This window comes from Siniperca chuatsi, linkage group LG10 (assembly GCF_020085105.1).
Source record: "Siniperca chuatsi isolate FFG_IHB_CAS linkage group LG10, ASM2008510v1, whole genome shotgun sequence".
Taxonomy (NCBI): domain Eukaryota; kingdom Metazoa; phylum Chordata; class Actinopteri; order Centrarchiformes; family Sinipercidae; genus Siniperca; species Siniperca chuatsi.
In genome coordinates, this window is record NC_058051.1 from 22,193,955 (window position 1) to 22,215,887 (window position 21,933).

Below are 21,933 nucleotides of genomic sequence, written 5' to 3' on the forward strand. Positions count from 1 at the left end.
TCAGATATTATTTTGCATATTGCTGCAATCAGAAATAACATGTTTTATTTCCAAGCCAAATAAATCAATAATCCAAGACCCACAATAGAATTTAAATTTTTTTTAAAGATGAATGTAAGCATCCATATAGCTTCATGACTGCTAATTTAAACAGACAACTACAGTGCTTTATAAATGTATAAGTATCTGCTGAGAGCCATACTGAATATCCGGTTGATTTTCTTTTCCCACAGCACATCAGGGAGCAAACAGCAAAATCAGGTCAGGCAGTGACACAGGCAGGCATCCAATGGATATTTATTGGTCACTGTAAATTAACAGAGTTTCTGCCATAATTGTTTAGCGCTAGGAACATTGCTGCTCTGCCGAATGTTAACATCAGATTTTGTGCTATAAACTGGATTAGGGCTACATCTGCTTCTAAAATACAAACCAGCATGGTTGCAAAGTGTGAGGTCAAATTTATTAGGACTCTTAAAAGAATAGTCAAAATTTGCGGAATTACATGACAAGTTAGATGTTAGACGACAAGAATGATATCACTCTCATATTTGTCTGTTAAATATGACACTACCAGACCAGGAAACAGTTAGCTTAGCTTAGGTTAGTGGCTGGAAACGTGGAAACAGTTAGCCTGGCTTTGTCCAAAGGTTAAAAAAATCCGGCAACCAGCACCTCTAAAAGTCATTATATACATAATATCTCATTTGTTTAAGCCGTGCAAAAATTGTAAATACAGCACATTATGGCTGTAGCTTCATATTTAGTGGACAGATATGAGTGAGTGGTATTGACCTTATTACTTAACTTTCAGCAAGAAAAAACAACCATGTAATACCCATATAACTATTTACATTTAGTTGATATACGAGTTTACTTTAATTATTCAGTATTAGTATATTTGCTTCCTTTGAGAAACCCACTGTAAGAAACCTTTTAAGTTCATCGATCTGATGGGCTAAAAACTGACATGTTCACTGACCATTATGGAGACAAGTTCATTGTTAGTGAGGTCACACATGCACACAGAGGAGCAGCTGTCTGATTGGCTACTTATCACCATGACATCAAGACATTCCAGTGGACAAGACTGCTGTCAAGTTGATTCTGTCCAAGTTGTGCAATGAGGGACGTCTGCTGCAAAACAATCAGAGGAGGAACATCGGTCGAGGCCCAGAGAAATAATACTGTTTGAGGTTGTTTTTCATTCTAAGATCATGGAGCGTGTCTCCTCTGATATTCCCTTCACTCATTCACTGATGTGTTCATTTATTTATGGATCTGGCTAGGCAACCAACAGAGAATTCACATCAGCCTTCCTCATGAGGAGCCCTGTCACATCTACATATTTTTAATAGCTCATAACTCAAACAGTCCTGGCTTGACATGTCCCATCAAAAAGATGCAACACTTCGTCTGACATCTAACTTTCTCCCTAAAACCTTTGGCTGTGTGTCCCATTAACCCTTCACTTCCCCCTGTCCAGATGTTTGTCCCCTCATTATACATTCTAATGACCTTCAAATGCATGGGCAGTAAAATAAATAGCCTGCTATTGCTTTTGATGTACAATTTATACAGTAGCTTGTTAAAGCTTCTCTGAGCTATGGTGAGATAGAATTCATCCAAAAACAGTTGGATCACTGATTGTTTCCCTGTCATTATTGAGTATTAATTGCAGATTCAGGCTTAGACAAAAATAGCCATATTGCATTAATTTCAAGCTGTAGTAGGCGGAGTGTACTGTAGGTCCATATCTAACCTACCATAGCTGGCTGGTTGCCGTGTACGTATATTCCTCCTCCTCCTCCTACCTGGAGGATAAAACTGTTTTAACAGCCAAATGAATCAGGGATGCTTCCTTGCCAGCTTTGATTTCAAGTCAATATTTACTCCCAAGATTAAGGGAAGTGAAAAGCAACAGCAGCTATTAAACACAGGATTTAGCATCTGCACTTAAGACACACTTGCTTCTTCAAAAATGTAGAGGTGATGAAAAATGAAAAAGGTGAATGTGCAAAAAGTCACACACCCAAAATTGTAACAAGTAGTGAACAAAAGAACAGAAACACCTGTACTTGTAATACAATCCAACACAACAAGTCCTATATTATGGAGGTCTTGTTGTTTGATATTATCCTAACAACCCAACTCACACTGCTGTTTTCAGCTTCAGGATCACAATATCTGACAAGACTACTACAGTGGGTACTATACACTGTATGTGTACTTGTATTAAATCACCTGGCAGGTACAAATATCGGTTCATGCAGTCAAATTATGGGAACTCACCTCCCAATAGGGGACAAAAAGCTAGTCCACCTCAAGGTAAACCATTAAAGTTTAGGATTACAACTTTGTTTTAGGTTTAAATTAAGATTTTCATGATGTCAAACCCCATTTTTGGTACTAATAATGGTGGGCATTTTTTCTGCAATAACCATTCAGTGTATTTACATTGAGTAATTATCTCTCTAGATTGTAGTTTTTATTGGTAGTTGCAGAGTCCGCCAGTCCCTTGCTGGATTAAGATTGCTAAACACGAGGAATTCACAAGAAAACAATACATATAATCCAGCAAACTTTTATCTCATTGGTATCTGCCTCACTGTTTACAGTTCACTCTTTGTACCATATCAGAGCAGTATTAAATTACTGCTAATGCAAATGGAACATCCTGCCACTGCATAACATTAAAAGCATTTTATTGTGAAGCTGCCACAAGAAACGCAGTGTGTTTGTCAACGTGGGCAGCGCTGATCGCAATCATTCATCATGAATAATCTACAAATCATCTGCAATCGTTGATTGTGATCATCTACAAAACAAGGACAATATTTCGGCTATTTTTTGTGTGTGTCAGCGGCTCAATCTTAATTTTTGCAAGAGAGTGATGGAACAAGAAAGTGCAGCCACAGTGAGCTGTCAGATGAAGAGCTGCAAGCTACAGGCTGCACACCTCCAACTCCTCAACAAGGTAACAAACCTTCCTGTGAAGCTTTGGCAAAAGTTCAACCAAGAAGATCTTTTCTCACATTTTGCCTTTATTCATCTGTGGGTTAATTTCAGTTATTTAAAAAGTTATTTCTTCCTGTAATCTTCCTCCTTCACTACCACTTTCCATACTTTCAAAGTCCCTACATTCAGTCTTAAATACCTACTGCCCACCACCTCCCCATCACCACTATTACCCCAAGGATGTTCCAGGAGATTCAACTGAGTTTCCATCAACCACCTGCTGGCTTAACTCCACCACCATCAGCATCTAGACTCCAGGGGATCCTGTTCTCTCTCTTATCTTCATATGGGCCTCTGCTTAATGAAAAAGCTTCACATCGATGGGTCTAATCACCAAAGCCTCTCTCTGCTGCTAACCTCTGTGTGTACATGGGTGCTTATATGTGTATTTCCTTTATTTCTACTTAATACTCTATGTGGTCTCAGACATTTGGTGGAGGTGAATGGAAAAAAAATGTATATGGTAGGTATTGTGACACTGCTAGACACAGCTTGACAGAGGGTCAAGCATTGACCGTATTTACAAGGAAAGTGAATTAAAAATGATTGACATTATATTACCTAACCTTTAATCTTGTGGTAAATTAACACAAGAAGGCAAAAAACTAGAGAGACTTTTTTGCTGTAAAAGCATTTTCAACAAACAAGTTATGAAACACTGCAAAAAAACATAATAATAGTTGATATCACAAAAACATTATCCACTTACAGTCATACAGTAATATCCTGAAATTGTTCTCTTTCCACCACCAGTCCCCCCCCTTTTGTGTTTCCAGCTGAAGGTGAAGGAGAGAAGCCGAAGTTACAGTATGCAGCAGCAACAGATTTTGGAATATGTCTCAGAAAACATACTCAGAAATTCTTTCATCCATACACTGTACATTTTTCCTCAAACTAAATCAATATGCTGTATTATGTATTAGAAACGCATTTTTAATTGTAGTTTGTTGAGTTGGGAGCCATGTTCACCTTCTAAACACAGCACTGGTGTAGCCTCTGCAGCTTAACATGTGAACCCGTTTACTGTCGATGCCTCTGTATCATATATAAATTTGCTTGGGCCTGGATTTGGGAATTACTAATGTGGCCACAGAGTTAAAAATGTGCATGTGAGTGTGTGTGCACAGTAGAGTCCGACCGAGTTATCAGTCTGCCAATATTATCGGTCAATATTGGCCTATCGCAGATATATCGGTATCGACGCATATGATCTCCGATATGAGCCAATATAAAATTGTGTGTTTTCAATGTATTAGGCAAAAAGAAAGACTTGTGTTAATATATTGGTGTCACTACAAAGTTTACACAGCAGAGTGCACTGTCACTAAAGTGTCAAGCAGAATAACATGAAAGAAGAAGCAGCTCTCGAACTCCGTCATTCCAATTAACTACAGCTGATGTCAGGAAATGTAACAGCCACCTCACTAATGGTTAAAACTTTAAACCAGCACAAAAATGTGCCTGCTACCAAAATAAACCACCATGTCCTGAACAGACACATTACAAACACTTAACAAAAAGTAACATTTGCATTTTGGAACATAAGCCAGCTAACTTAAACTGCTTTCAGTAGTAGGCAGTGCATGCTGGTAAATGTGGACCGTCACTATCGCTACAATACTCTCAGCACCGCGCAGCACATGTAGTAGAGTGCCATGTGTAAAGTTGAGCAGAAAGTTAATAAACAAACCCATCATTTTCCTATTTCAATATAACCCTGTCCCTGACAACCGTCACGTCACTCATGCTTATCATTGTTTGCTGTGTTAGCGAGGTAGCTAGGCAGCTATAGTTTGTCAGTCAGTAGCAGATTGAAAGGTTAGCGTCAGAGTATCTCTTAATCATTCAGCAGCTCAGCAGATGACGGTGCGGTGGTTGGAGTCTGTTCAGAGTTGACTTCACGCTACATTGTTACCTAGTGGGTGAGATGCAATGGATGGAAAGTAAATAAATAAGCCTGTTTTTTCACCGGTTACGTTGAGCGTTTCCTCTGAACATTTATAGTAGAGGCGCTGTTTATCTCTGGACTCGGCAGCATAGTCATATCGGTGCACAATCCACATAGAAAAAGTCTATTTTCATTCCAGCTCAAAAACTCACTAAATTCGCCGCTATATGAGTAATCAGTGAATATTTCCCCTCTAAAATCAGGAATGGTCACAAAAATTCATTATCGGTCTGGCTCTATTGCACAGTATTATAATTAATGGTGTACACGGAGGAGGACATTGAAATAACTGGTGTCATCAGTATAGAGTACCTGAGAGAGGATCATCCATCAAAAGGTATGGAAAAAGCCAGTCAAAAAGTAGGACACTATATCATGTTACCCTGAGAACCTGTGAGCGTTGTACAGAATTATAGTCACTGGCAGCTTCTGTTGAAGCTGGTGGTATGTCATGCAAAGCCTCACCCACCCACCATCCAACAGCACTTCAACAACTATCTCCCTTTCTGCACCATTTAATCAGATTAATACACTTTATCTTAGTTATTTAATAAAACAGGACAAATTATTTGTAGTTATTGAACAGCAAACAAACATCCATTTCTTTTCAAACACAGAGCTGTCTTAACACGGTGCCGCACATTGTGATTTCATGGGAGTGCAATCGCTTCATCTCTCCTCACACAAAGAGCCACCTTGTGCGAGTCTGACAGGAGTGAGTTATGAGATGCTATGACTTGAATTGTTTTCAATCACACAAACATTGGCTGACCTTAATTTCTGTGCTTATAGCGCTCTATGCTGCAAGGTATTAGAGTTGGATGCTTGTCTTGTTCTTGCTCGCTCCCTCCCTCTCTCTCTATAACCCATTGCCCATCATTTGTCTTGTCAAAAACAGAGGGTAGACAGGTAAATGGAAGCATGCTTGTTTGTGGGTGTGTTTGTGTGCATGATTACTGAAAATGTGTGCAGAAAGTCTATTTCACACAGTGCCTTGTGTGTTTTATGGCACTCTGAAGTATGAAGTCAATATCTTAACCCTACATACTGTACTTGGTCCATACACACATTCAGTCAGTTAAGATATATTTACTAGATAGACTGAGATGTCCTTCAGAATGCAGAGATGAAAAGTATGTTGTTTTTATGAGACTTTCACAAGAAGAATAACAGATTTACTGTCTTTATTATTTCTCTGAGGCGTCTCCTGTTATTTAACATATTTACAAGACAGCAGATTCAGTATAAACAGAAATTTAAAAAAAAAAAAGAGGTAAAACTGCAACCAGTGTCTTTTTCCTGTTTTCTTCACCACATAGAATGAGATGGTGCAAATGACGGGGAAAAAAATCTGAATTGCAAGATACATAGCTGGTATTTCAAAAGCAAACTGTGCACTTGGATGCCTGTTATATCCTTACTTGCATTAAAAACCTCAAAAGGATACTGTTAGAAATCACACTTGAAAAACAATAATGTACAACAAAGCTGACAAATAGCCAGCAATTAGCAGAGATTTAAACCAAGGGGAAATTTTGTGGTAGTGACAATATAAGCTTAATTCAGTATATTTGAAGTGTTCTAGTCTACATCACAATATTTTTTGTAAATGTCAGCTGAAGGTGAACTGGTGCCTGACAATTGAATTTCAGAAACTGACATTTTTTTGTCCTTCTGGTAAATAACTGCTAAAAGCACAACCAAATGTTGTCAGGGAAACCTTCATTTGAAGGTTGGTTGCACGAACATGTTGGACTGGATGACTTGAGTCAAAAGGAAAAAATAAATGGGTGCTCCTGAATGGTTGACTTGATGGTGGCACAGTGAAGCATGTAGTTGTCAAACTACTGGGTCATTCCAACTTTGTGAAATTTGGTTATTCTATTACTACAAGTGTGTGATGAGTCACTACTTGACAGAATATTAAATTTTTCATTAATAACAAAGTTAGTTAACAAAATACTGTGCTGATATGATAAAAGCTTTATACAGTATGTGTTCAGTGAAATATGCAATTACAGCACCACTTGGCTTCTTATCCGTCACAGAAGAGAGTTCAAAAACCAACAAATTCTTGGCAGTGGCTAGCAATTCCTCTCGACTAGTCTACTGGTAACTAATCATCCTCTCATACAAAGGTGCTCATGTGCTGAATTAATTATTTGGGTGAATTACTCTCAAAACAAAGTCAGATTAAATCAGAGAAAAGTCCTTCCTAGCATGTTACAAGTAGTTTTTATGTTTACACCATGATGGGTGTTTTTCAACTGGCACCAATTTGGCCTTTGATTCTTATCTGAAACAAGCACTTTGTTTCCCACCCAGAATTACCTATAGCAGAAGAAGGTGTAATACTGTAGTTTCAGTACTATTTAAATACAGTATGTGATAAATCAACTATATATTGATTAGTGCAGGCATTTGGTTTATTATCTGCTTTTCCCCCCTCTTTTTTAATCATCGGCTAGAGTAACCATGTTAATAGTGAAGGTTTTAACCTGCAGTGATCTGTGGCACTATAGCAATTTGGATATTCCCTGTGCCACTAAGTGCAAAGACTGACAATTCATTCTGTTCTCTGCGAAAGGAACATCAATGTGATGTTAATCACTGAAGTCATTTATTTCCTTTAAACTCTGGAGCCAGCTGGAGGCTGCAGCAATAACAGCACTCTCATACCCCTCTCCATAGCCACTCAATCAGGATATTAATTGCCCAGCTATGTCCCCCTGTTATCAATCTCTACCAATCACACTTTATTAAATAAAGATACAACTGCCTTCTGGCACACACACTCACACACAACAGTAGGCTTTATCATTATGTATCTACAGTCGACAACTCTGCAGCTCTGGACACAAAGATGATAAGCTCAAAACTGATGCTCCCCTATACACGAAGTCCAGGCTTTCCAATTAAAATCCCTTTGGCGTTCTTCTTTCCACTGGCATTTGGTGTGTTTAAGTGTGTGTTTATACACATATGGTCCACCATAATAACACTGAAGGTTAAAGCTAACATGTCTAAAATACTGTTCAATACTCAATGCTGTAAGGAGCAATTTCTAACCTCTTCTGATGTATGTGTTGTCTGTCCTTCCCACATGGGATGACTCAGTGGCTTGTGGGCTGCCATAGAGACTGTTTTAGGTTGGAATTATGATCCTTTTAGTTGATCATATCTGCTTTACCACCCACATATTTTTTAAAACATTTCATAAAGCCTGAATTCTTTAGGTATGTTGCATAATATGGGAGGGGGAAACAAAAAAATACAACCTTGGTTCAGAGTTGATTGTCAATTTGTGGAAGTTGTGGAAAATGCTTTTAGTTTCAGGTTGGTAATTGAAAAGTGCTCAGAAGTCTTGTCTCAAAGAGATTATTAATTAGAGAAGGAGTAATAACTTGAGTTTTAGAGAACATTTTGTAGAAGGCCACCACAGACTTGCTCCATCATCCAAATATGGCAGTTGTCACCGTTTTATTGTGCTTTTTTTTCCGGGCTTTTTTTACCCCCCACTTTAACCACAACCCAACACTACACCGCATCACAGTGGCTACAGAAAGCAATGTAGCAAACAACAAAGGAGTAACATCAAAAATTAACTGATGCCTCAGTGTCCTTTGGGTCTCGCACAAATCATACAGGGAATTCCTTGGATGCAAGTTAAGACTGCAAAACCAGATGGCTTCATTTGTGTTTCATATCAGGGCTCATGCAAATGTTAGTATGTAGAACACCGCATGCTTGGAAACATAGGGTTAAATGTAAAAAAAGTTTTTGTTCCGTTTGTCAACTCTTCTGACTGAAGGCTAAAAGAAAGTGGGACAGAAACATGTCAAAAAAGGTGAGGATGTTCACATCATAATCAGTGAAATTATTTCACTCGATGTTTCACATAGCCTTTGAGCACAGACAAAATTGAATGCTAGGTTCAAATTAATTGCCTTTGTGCTGTTATCATCCTCCCACAGAATGGCTTTTATCAAAATCATTATCTAATGGCTGAAAAATTCAGGTTAAAGCTCGCACAGCTATAGCAACAACTCACTCATATTCTGTCTCATGAAAGCTTAAATGACCCACATCCATTTTCCTCCCACACCCTCGCCTTCCTCACTGACACTACAGTTAACATAATGCTGCAGCACATTACCCAACAGAACCATGGCTGCAGAAAGAGAAAAGGAGCAGATTTGTATCTAATACCAACGTCAAGGTTCATTCGTCATTATGCTGACCCTCCCATTCACCTTGTATCCATGGATGACCCCATGTCAATCACTGACCAGGTGCATTATTATCCACTACAGCCAATCACAACCCTGCCTTTAAATCACTCTGAGGCTGCCCTGCCTTTGAACCTAGCAATAAGGTCATCTAACATATACTATATTTCTGAATTATGAATAAATGTAAAGCCCTTAACTCTGAGTACCATCACTGAAGTGTTGAAATCAGAATTTTGAGATCAGACGGTAGTTATTTAAGTCAAAAGGATCACCACCATTATGTAAAGGGATAACCAGTGCAGACTTCCAGATTTTCTGAATTTTACCTGATGCAAATGACAAGTTAAAAATGTGAGCTAGAGGTGCTGCAATTAAATCAGCGCTGAGGTGAAGGAGGGAAGGATCTAAATTATCTTCACCCTTTGTTCGAGTTTAACCTGACCAGTTTACTGTAAACCTCACCTCGGCTTACAGATATGAAAACATTTTTTGTCAGAGTGGAACATATTTGGTAAAGAACCTACAGATGGAGAGCCAGCACTTAAGGTAGTAGTAGTGAACTGTTTGTTAAACATATTGCCAGATGAAATGAAATAGTTAAAAGCCTCACACATACTTGATTTGTTTATTATAATTTGATTTTCAAAATGGATTTTAGGGGTGAGTGAGGCAGGGGAATTATTTTTCAAAGATTTGATAATTTTCCAAAACTCAGATGCACTGCCAGAGGTATATGCAAGTGAGGACAAGTAGAAGACAGATTTGGCTTTTCTAAAAAGTCTGAGAGAGTTATTCGGTTGGTGCCTGAAATTCTGCCAGTCTGTCATTTTTTTTATGGGGAGCATGTTTATTAAGTACATTGTTAAAAATGGTGTAAAAATTATTAAAAGACAGATCGCTGGAGAGGTCAGATAAAACAAAAAAGTTCTCAGGATCGATTAGTACCTAGTCTTAAAATTCTTTAAGTCTTAAAAAGTCTTTAGGCGGGGCGCCCCAGTAGCTCACCTGGTAGAGCGCACACACCATGAGCAAGGCTGAGTTCTTACCACAGCAGCCCAAGCTCTAATTCAACCCATTGCCCTTTGCTCCGTGTCATCCCACCCTCCCTCTCTCCCACATTTCCGGTCTCTCTTCAGCTGTCCCTATCAAATAAAAGGCAAAAAGCCCCCCCCCCCCAAAAAAAAGTCTCGGCCGGGGGTGGTGTGGTTTTGACAAGAGTCTGACTTCAGAAATAGGTAGACAAAAGCAGGCTTTTCATTTTGCTGGCTGAACCGGTCACAAGCAGATTTCTTCAGTTGTAGCTAGCTAGCTAGCTAGCTAGCTAATTAACATCAAATCAGTGAGTTGACTGAAAACTCCCAACTTTGCTCGCTTTTGTCTCCAGCTGACTCTTATGAAAATAAAAACCCTACAAGTCTTAAAAATGCATTTTATATATAAACAGTATATGATAATAGCTTAACTATATAGCTTAGGGGTGTGGAATACAACAGCACCGTGTAATGACACAAAAAAGACAGCATCCTCACCAGTTAATGAAAAAGCTGCAGCCCTAGTATTAAGGTATAAGAATTATTTTTTTATGTCAGACTTATTTCTTTCAAACAGCGTGGTTCAGATGTTCACTACAGAAATACATAAGGCACTTCAACAAACAAGGTTAGACTTGTGCTTGATTTTAAGTCTTTTAAAACAATGTTGTTTCACTTTCACAGGAAAATGATTTGAGGAAGACTAGCCATATACTGTTTAATATAACTAGCTAATGATATGCTAACTCTTGGCCTTGGAAATAATGCTAATGTTAGGTAACTACTGTAAGTAGTAAGCTAGTTAGCTAGGCATGCTAACGTTAGTGGCATTAGATACTTGGCTTACACTGTTATTCATCCTTACATCTATTCCTTGTATTTTTGTTTTCAGAAAGGTCACAGTCCTCCAAACTCTTCGAATACTGAGTATCACTCTTATTAGAGCCCCATGCACACTGCTTCAGCACGTAGAGAAAACAAAAGCTTGACGTGTCTGCTGTGTCTAGTTACAATTGCAAAGTAATGATTGGACAACTACTGTTTGAGGGATAACGGTTAGCGAATGATCAATTGAGGATATGTACTTTATTTCTGAAGCAATCACTACATAAGTTATTTTATTACCTTAAGATAATAGCTTTTTTTCTGTACTATTATATTGCTGCCCTAGGGGGACACTTATACTTACTGTTGGAAGGGAGAGGCTGTTTTGAAGTGGACCAGACAGAATTAGGATAAGTGACTGGTGAGTACATGTATTGCTATTCAGTGGACTCATTTTGCACTTAAAATCACGACCATTAGGGACCTCATTTAAGGCAGACTAAAGGTTCATAGTCAGAATCTGAACTTTAAGCTATTATCATGGTAATGGCCAAAAAAAATCAGAGCCCTGCTTTCAAAAGTCACCAGAAATGAGAGCTTTAAGGCAGCCTTTTAAAAAATTGCATCCCACAGGAATATACCAAGTAAAAAGAAAAGGAGACGAGGTAGAGAGAGGCAGCCAGAGGGAGAAAAAGGAAAAACCAGATGAGTTTGGTGTGGATTTTCTCTACTTTAACCTGTGCTGTCTCCCTTCCTGTCTGACTGCTACAGACAATGGGACGTTAGGCATGCTTCTGCCGGTGTCATTGGAAGACTAATGAGATGGCACCAGGCCCATGAATGGCTCATTGGCCTGATGCACATTACTGTCTGTAAGTGTTTCTTCATCCCGTTATAGCCGGTCATGCAGCAGATCTTCTACCTGTATCAGAGATTGTGATGAATAACAAAAATGCACAGCTTGATGGCCCACAGTATACCATCATTATAACCAAATGTTAAGGCCTGGAAGCCATTTCGCCACCCACCTGGTGTATTCAACTGTAACCATTTGCTATTCCAGACACACTGATGTAATTCATTCACACCTTGGTCACAGCAAGGGGTGGTGTCGTGTTAAAATTCTCTGCTGCAACCAAAGTAATTAATTTAAAGAAAATAATTAATTAAAGCAGGTATTCTCTGGATTTGACCACAGTAAATGTTTAAATTAATGCATACCATTGAGTCAACTTACAGGTCCATAATCGTTCAACATATACAGTGGTGTTAAAAAGTGTTTGCCCCCTTCCTGATTTCTTATTTTCTTGCATGTTTGTCACACTTAAATGGTTCAGATCATCAAACAAATTTAATTATTAGTCAAAGATAACAAGTAAACACAAAATGCAGTTTTTAAATGAAGGTTGTTATTATTAAGGGAAAACAAAATCCAAACCTACATGGCCCTGTGTGAAATAGTGATTGCCCCCTAAACCTAATAACTGGTTGGGCCAACCTTAGCAGCAACAACTGCAATCAAGCGTTTGCGATAACTTGCAATGAGTCTTCTACAGCGCTGTGGAGGAATTTTGGCCCACTCAGAATTGTTGTAATTCAGGAACATTGGAGGGTTTTCGAGCATGAACTGCCTTTTTAAAAGGTCATGCCATAGCATCTCAATAGGATTCAGGTCAGTGACTAGGCCACTCCAAAGTCTTCATTTTGTTCTTCTTCAGCCATTCAGAGGTGGACTTGCTGGTGTGTTTTGGATCATTGTCCTGCTGCAGAACCCAAGTTCGCTTCAGCTTGAGGTCATGAACAAATGGCCGGACATTCTCCTTCAGGAGTTTTTGGCAGACAGCAGAATTCATGGTTCCATTTATCACAGCAAGTCTTCTAGGTCCTGAAGCAGCAAAACAGCCCCAGACCATCACACTACCAACACCATATTTTACTGTTGGTATGATGTTCTTTTTCTGAAATGCGGTGTTGCTTTTACGCCAGATGTAATGGGACACACACCTTCCAAAAAGTTCAACTTTTGTCTCATCAGTCCACAGAGTTTTCTCCCAAAAGTCTTGAGGATCATAAAGATGTTTTCTGGCAAAAATGAGACAAGCCTTAATGTTTTTTTTTGCTCAGCAGTGGTTTTCGTCTTGGAACTCAACACATTTTTGTCCAGTCTCTTTCTTATGGTGGAGTCATGAACACTGACCTTAACTGAGGCAAATGAAGCCTGCAGTTCTTTGGATGTTGTTATGGGGTCTTTTGTGACCTCTTGGATGAGTTGTTGCTGCGCTCTTGGGGTAATTTTGGTCGGCCGGCCACTCCTGGGAAGGTTTACCACTGTTCCATGTTTTTGCCATTTGTGGATAATGGCTCTCACTGTGGTTCGAATTTCTTTGGATCTCAGCATGATGTCTAGCTTTTGAAAATCTTTTGGTCTACTTCACTTTGTCAGGCAGGTCCTATTTAAGTGATTTCTTGTTTGAGAACAGGTGTGGCAATAATCAGGCCTGGGTGTGGCCAGAGAAATTGAACTCAGGTGTGATAAACCACAGTTATGTTTTAACAGGTGGGGCAATCACTATTTCACATAGGGCCATGTAGGTTTGGATTTTGTTTTCTCTTAATAATAACAACCTTCATTTAAAAACTGCATTTTGCGTTTACTTGTGTTATCTTTGACTAATATTTAAATTTGTTTGATGATCTGAAACATTTAAGTGTGACAAACATGCAAAAAAATAAGAAATCAGGAAGGGGGCAAACACTTTTTAACACCACTGTATATGTTGAAATGAAGTGGAAAAATTGCTATTGTTGCTATTTAACCTACAGTATATAAAACTCAACATGGGTGTTTAAGTTTGCTGTTAAGTGAACATCAAGCCATTTAAATTCGCTCAATGGTGTCACATCTACTTTGCCTCATGTCCATTAAGAGCCAACCAATGGACTGCAGCCAAAGGAACATGTTGCTTGCAAGAATGAAAAGTATATAAACATCTATGCTTGTAGTACTTTAAAACAGTAATTTTAGCAAAAGTAAACATCTGCATAATTGTGAGATTAACATTATATCTGTCTACATATCTTGAATATGTACCATACATTATCCACAACACTCCAAAACGTGTGATGCCCAGTCCCCTGAAGGTCATCTCCAGGCTAGATATGCTCCTTGGATCCAATGGAAATGAGGGCAAAGAGAGAGCAGAGTATAGCAAAAAATGAGAACACACAGCATTGGGTGGTATTTTAGCATGGGATGCCCAGTCAGACTTCAGGGAGGTAATTAATTAACAACAACAACAAAAATGTCCAAGCTGAGACCTCCAGGGGCACCCTATGCTTCCTCAGATCTCTGTCCAGGAAATGGAAGGCTGGGCTGGGCTTGTGTGGAGTGGGGATCCATCCAGAAAGAATAATGCTGGAGATATCAAAAATGCTTCAAATGCAAACGATTAAAGAGTTTTTTCGTTCATTTACTGTAAATATGAGTTAATGATATTTAACAATTATTTTAACAATAAGCATTAGCAATACTTTTATTTGAGTTGAACATTATAGATTTACAATGTACATACAACCATAGATTTTTTTGGTTGTATGTTTTTCACAATTTCTGGCTTACAGAAATTCTTTATTGCTTTTATTTCTATATTTAACTTATTTATATTTGGAATGAATTCTTCCAAGTCTATGAGTTGACTGTGACATTTTACTAAAAAAATTTTTTTTTTAAATTTCAAAAGAGAGGGATTGACTTTCATAACAAAAATTGGGGGGGGGTCATCAAAATATGGTCATCTGCGAAGTTGCATGCATTTACCTTTACAAAGTAAATCAATAACTGTTCAAGTATGTCTGTGCATAATTTAATAATGACATTATAGACCACAAGGACAGGAAATGCTAGAGGTAGATTTTGGAACACTATAGCATAAAATTAAATGCAGATTTTGTTTTAAATATCATTCACGACATTCAATGAAAAGGTAAGATGCTTGATTAATGATACCACCATGTGAGAAATAGTAACTTTAACATGCACAGGTTCTAAAAATATGAACATTGAGCAGAATCTCGCTCTTCAGTGTCGTAAAGGGCCAGTGCTGACATCAGTCCGTTTTATCATATACGCTTGTCACATATGAAATGGAGAGTAAGCAGTAAAGAGAAAGCCTGATGAGGTCTATCTGACACAAAAGGAGAAAGAGTGCAATCACTGATAAAGCCTTAGCTTGTTGCGTCCTTTGATACCTGACCAGCTCTGCAAAATAACAAATCCCTTCAGTCTCAGGCTGCACACTGAGAACCTGTCAACTACTATGTATCTCCTAGACTAATAATACATTTAAAAGGGTTTGGGGATTTTGCATTGATAAATAAAATTATTGAAATTGTGGCAGAAACATTAGTGAAAGCAGAAAGAGAAAGTAGTAACAGCATGTTGTGTATGATTTGACAAAACGTTTAATATATGGTGCCCTTTGTGTAATAGGCACATATGGATCACTTTAAAAAGTTTTAAATATTGGGAGCCAAATGCGCAGTATAGTCCGAAAAGAGAATTTTTCTTCATAATAATGAAACAAAATGTTTCCCCCACTGCCTCTGACCACATCCAGCATCTAGTGTACATTGATGAATGATGAATTTACGAACAGCAACCAAGACCAAGAGTCACATTGCTGATCAATAGCCACAGCAATCCTTTAGCATGTTTTCCCATCATGCATGCATTGTATGCTAAGAGGACATGGTGTAGTAAGAGGGTGCTATGGCTGTTTTATTAGCTCCCTCAAACTCAATTTCCATTTAATTTGTGAGCTGGCTCCCCGAGTCTGTGCCTGGCAGCTAAAGGTATAAATCTGGCCTTATCTGGCCCTGGCATGCACAGTTCATATCCACACACCCTGTGCCAACAACAGATCTATAATTCATGGCCAAGCACACCCACATTATTGGCTGCCCATGTATTAGAAAATACAACACAGGAAAAGGAATTCAATGTAGTGTCATCCAAACAGTTCAGAAGGCAAGAGGGTATGTTTTCCCTCCCCAGAGACAAATCATGTGACACAAACTTCTCTGTAGTGCTATTACACATAAAAGACAGGAATGCACTGCATCAAACTTTTTACATTTATATTCTGCTGGGTTCTTCTGTCGTTATTCTAGTGTCGTTATGCCAAGGTGAGGGTTAATATCAATGTGACCCCACAGGTGAAAGAGTGCAGTGTTTGACAGATGGGGAATTATTCCTCCAATTAGGCTAATTGGATGAGACAGGTCAGGGCATATAAGCTGTTGAATTGTTGAATGAAGTTGAATAAACAGAAATGATGGTGGTGGAGAGACCAAATCAGGCCATTGGGAAAATCGATATAGGGAAAAAATATATATTGCTGCTACAATGGTGGCTGGCCTTGTGAACAGTTGTCTGCTTTTGATGAGTTCTGCTAAAAGCTCTGTCCATGGATCATTATTCAGTCATGCTCTCCAGCTTGTCTGTGTCTGTCTCGTAGTGCTTGCTTGCCACACTTCAAAACTGCCAACATCAATAGTCAAAAATATTAACAAAATTTTAAACTTTTATCACAGAACTGACTGACTCATCAGTTGTGAACACATTCAGTTTTTCATTCGTCAGTGTAAAAATGTGAATGCAGAGGACATCAAAATCCCCAAAATCAGCGAAGATAATGTCAAACAACAAAAAGCACTTAAACTTATATGGCAAGGCAACAGGCATCCCTGGGGCACATGTTAACAACCCAGCAAGTGTCTCGCACTCCCCGTAAGAGCAGGGGATTCAGGGCTGGGGCGTGCAGACAGGTGGTGCTGGAGGGGAATTTTTTTAATTTTCAACTGACCACTCCTCGGCGGGTCGTGTGAAATTGAAAGGGGAAATGTAGGGTAAAAGATGAGGATTGAGGCCCAGTCCCCTCCATCCTCTTTAATGAGCATTACTGTGCCAGCAGAGGAGAAGGCTTCAGCACAGCAGCACAGCATCATGGTCAGCACGCCACTAGGATAACTTCCTCAGCCCACTGAGGGGCCTACTGTACCTGGGAACAGACAGCGAGATGAGAGAGACATCAGACACTAAGTAATTAGGACCACTCGAGAAAAGAGGTGGAGGAGGATATCACAGCTAAACACCTCATTCTATCTTATTCTCTCCTTCCCTGATTCCGTGGGGTCATGCTTGCTTTCGCCTTGATATCTCTGTTAATGAATGAGCGCAGCGTCTTTTACCCAGAGGGGACCAATGTTTGTGTCTGAAAAACGGAGGCAGGGAGGCCACGCTGTGTTTTGTTTGTGTTGTTCAAGAGCAGCTGAAGGCAATGATGGGGAACACAATAACAATTTTCATGCAGTGAGTGAATGCATAAGCACCCACTCATAACAAAATCATAGGCATACACACAACTGTAAAAGACCACCTGCTGTGATGTACAGCATATAAAATAACTCATCATCAATACTATACAGCATGTTGTGTAACTGTCGTCAAGTATGCATCAAACAACTTGAGAATGGAAGTGTAAATGAAATAAAAGTGCAGATGAAAGAAAGGTCTTGCTAGACTACATAATTGAATTTTATGCTGTTCAAACTAGGGATGCACCGATTGGAATGATGAAATAAATGTAATTATTAAGAGGCTCAGGTATCAACCAAACATCACCTATCCACATTACAGTTTTCAGTTCCACTGCGTTCATTTACAGCGGTAAGCTAATGCGCATAAAGCTACCACTGATACTTTGCAACTTCCTGTATATGCCTATCCTGTATGGTAGGCCATTACTGTGAAACTTGAAGTATTGACAATGACCATTGCGTTTAGCTAACGTTACCAAATATTTACTCCATATAGTTTTTCTAACAGTACACATACAGTACATTTTCTGCACTTTTTGTCAGGAGGTCATTTTGAAACTGGGACGGAATGTGTAGCATTACATGTTTAACAAAGCTTGATAAAGGAGAACAGCCAAGGAAACAAGGATTGATGTTATATCCTATTAACCCTGAACTTTTAGCAGCTGGAATTAAATAACACCACGCTACTGGAGGAGCTACATTGTTAAGCAGGTCTGTTTTGGTTTGGGAAAAAAGATGGAGCCACGCACAGTTGAAGTGGTTTGATGAGAGATGTAGAAACATGTAAGCCTAGTGCAAACCTTAACATTTGAGTGGCACATACACACCAGTATCCCTCCGTCCTCTAGTTATTCATTTCTCCAAGTCCTCCATCCAACTGTCCAGATGTTCCATGTACCTGCTGAAATATTCACACCTGGTCTAATCTTGCTTGGAGCCACCCAGTCTCCTCCACAGATGTGTCCTGTCAATCTAGATAAAGAGGAACATGGCCAGCTAATCACCATGCTGCTGCATTGTAGAATGACACTGCTTTTTTACAGAAACATTATTTTTATATTTCCCTCCTTTCTACGACCTCTCTTCGCCAGCTTCAGGATGTTTCCATGAAGTCTGTCCAGTCTGCTTCAAACAAGCACAATACCTCAGTATGTAACAGCATCATAAAAAGTGTTTATAGGTGTAATGTTTGTGGAGATCATTTGAACTGTGAAAGCTGTTATACTGTTAAGAAGATTGTGCTATAAACACTATAGTGTTGGTTAGAAGAGCATCCATGGGGACAATAATGTGTTGTACAGTATATTAATATACTGTAGTTGGCTACGCACTGTAAACAGTATGCTTAATATTTCATGTTCTGAACGTTGCTTTAACGGATTATTAGACTATATACAGGCAGGGAAATGTGTGTTTAAACTGAGTCATCACGTTAGATATATTGGCAGGTCAGTTATCTGGAGATGATGGAGTCATCTATTATTACATTTCAAACTGGACCAAGGATATCACAGGGTTTCAGGAGAAGAAAATGAAAATAAAAGGGCCAAAAAAAGAAAAAGAAAAAAGAAGAAGCTCAAGGATATAAAGGACCAATTCAGTCCAGTCCTTCTACCATTTGAAACCTTCTGAATGGACAGACAGATGATGGCTATCTCACTTCAGACAAAGAGACATCGAGCTTTAAATGTGTGTTCAGTCCATTGTCCTCTGAAATGGATCTTCAGGAGCTCTATGGGGAGCTCTTAAGAGCTTACTTGAACTTTGGCTGATGAGAAATGGCTAACTGAGCACAGACAAATATACACAACCAAAGAGTGGATTTAAAGCTCAAGCAAAGCACTACATCATGAGTGGGGAGGGAGTGGAACAATGACCATATGTCGAGCTTGGTGCAGCCGCAGGGGGATCGATTGGTGAATATTTCATTAGAGCATGAGCTAAATTCTTTCCAAATGAAAACATACATATCTCCCTGAAGGTGTGGCTCTACCATATGTGCATGTTTATTAATATAGCAGCCTTGCTCTATAGGGTGATGGATATAGGTAATTACTTTTTTCTGATCCAATTACCTGCTGTTACTACAGCAGGTTAATTGTGGCAAACACAAGGTAAGTTGATCCATTTTACACTACTGTAAGGTCTTTTGTGTTGTCCATAACATATTTACTGCTGCCTTTTTTGTTGTCGTTTGTTATGGAACCAGAAAGCAATCCAAGTTTTTTCTAGAAGCTTGGTGACATAGTGACTACTTTCAGGGCTAGTTGGTGAACTGCTATGTCTGGCAAACAAACCACTAGTCTGCTGGGAACATGCAAGTGCTAATCAGTCACAATAGCTCTCCAAGCTTCTCTCTATTTTCTCTGTACCAGGCCCTTAATCTGCTCCCTCCTGGCATTTTGTTCTTAGGATTGTACATCATTTCATTCAATAAAGAGTTATTTAAGAGGGGGGAAAAAGTTGATAAATGACAGTTAGCAAACTCTGTAGCTTAGCTCAGTCACTATAATGACACAATTTATTAAAAAGACGTATTTTCATCGACTCCTGTTTCATAACTGTCTGCAAAGCATTACTCTTTTGTGGAGCAGTTTATATTTAGACAGAGGAGGGATAAATAAAAGTGGATGGTGAAGCACAGCTAACTGTAAAAACCTACGATAGCTTCTTCCATTTTTGACTTTTCAGCTCTCCATTCCCTCAAAAGGTCAGCACTGACAAGCTTTTTTTTTTTACTGGACAATGGTGCAATTTTGCATGTCAAGGTTCACAAAAGTTGAACTCTGAAAAATATCTGTGTGGATTTACTTCGCCCCTGCAAATCCACGAATTCAATTCTATTAGTATGTCACCACAAACTGTTTAAAAGGTCCAGTATGTAACATTTAGGAGGAGCTATTGGCAGAAATGGAACATAATATTTATAAGTATGTTTTCATTAGTGTATAATCGCCTGAAAATAAGAATCATTGTGTTTTCATTACCTTAGAATAAACTGTTTATATCTACAGGGGGAGCGGGTTCCCTTCCATGGAGGTCGCCATGTTGCACCGCCATGTTTCTACAGTAGCCCAGAATGGACAAACCAATACTCTAGATAGGGCCTTTCGCGTTTGTAGCAAGTTTCGCAGCTACCATAGTTTTTCCTACATGCTTGGAACGGGAGGATGATCTGAGCGGTATTCAAATGGTTGCAAACTGCAATTTCAACACTAGATGAAACTAAATCCTAAATACTTGACCTTTAAATGCTGGTATAATGATTACATGTTTAATCTTAGATGTGTTGGTACCTGGTTAAATAAATATAAATGAGAGACACTAACAGCCACAGTATGCATATGAACTGTGTTGAAGATGTGCAGAAGAAGTGGCAGGTGCTGAGTTGTTGATGACGCTGATGTCATGGCAGGAAGGGTTTATTGCAGTTTTGTCATGGCACATTTCTCTCACGTGACAAGGGACAATTAATACTTTCCAGTCATCTCCTGCTACAACAACTCAAAGAAGTGGAATAGGAGAAGGAAGAGGAGAGGGTCAAGCAGTCAAACCCTAATCAAAGCTCTCTCTTAGTTTTTCCCTTCTCATCTCTACCTCTTTTCTCCTATCTGTCCTGTCTCCTATCTGTCTCCCTTTCTGAACCTTAATCTACACATCTGTCTCTCAACTCTGCAATATCTTTCCTCTTATGTCATTATCTGCCTGTCTTTGCTTTGTTTCCACCCTTTTTCCCACCTTCCACTCTGTAGAAACTGTTTTCCTCCCTCTAAGTATTTTTTTCTTTCTTGCACTCCACCTCCTCCTCCCAGAGTACTACTTCATCCATCCACATTAGGGATTGTGTAATTGGTTGTTGTAAAAAAAAAAAAATAGGCAGAGCATTAAAGAATTTCAGCTGCACATAACCTGTAATCATTGACAGTATACAAATTACTTTGTAGTTTTCACTGGAAGCACATTAAATACTCTGATCTGGAAGCACTGTATTACTTTTTTTCCTTTAATCAAGTATGCCAAGTTTTTTTTCATTTCAGTGGTGATAATTCATATTTACATTTTAATGTAGCACAGGTAATACAGTTTCATTACATTTCTTCAGAAACTGTTAACACTGAATAGAATATTACCTGCTTTGTCACAGCCTTTTTATATAGAGTTTTTCAATATCATTCAAACACATTCAAACATCTGATTGTTCTGAAGTGTCAGCTTCTGTAAGTCAATTTAAAGGTGCATCCATCTATCTGATTTGACTAAAGATCCTCTATATATAGCTTTAACTCTTCTTGTCAGTATATCATGACAGGATGATGACACATTGGCAGGTATTACAGCTACTGAGCAGCAAGAACAGTGGATGTACATTAAGCTAAGTACATTACATTAAGTCTGTAACTATGTTTTTCAAGCACTACAGTATAGTGACCTGTCCTCTGACATCGCCTGCACAGGGAGGAGAGATGAGTTTATTTGACATTCATGCCCATTTCAGATG

The 21,933-nt window shown here is 38.9% G+C and overlaps 1 protein-coding gene across 4 annotated transcripts in view; it reads right to left on the bottom strand.

The window, feature by feature from the left end:
• Positions 1-21,933, bottom strand: part of LOC122883587 (cadherin-4-like) — a 338,624-nt gene that overhangs the window by 286,534 nt on the left and 30,157 nt on the right. The window lies entirely within an intron of this gene.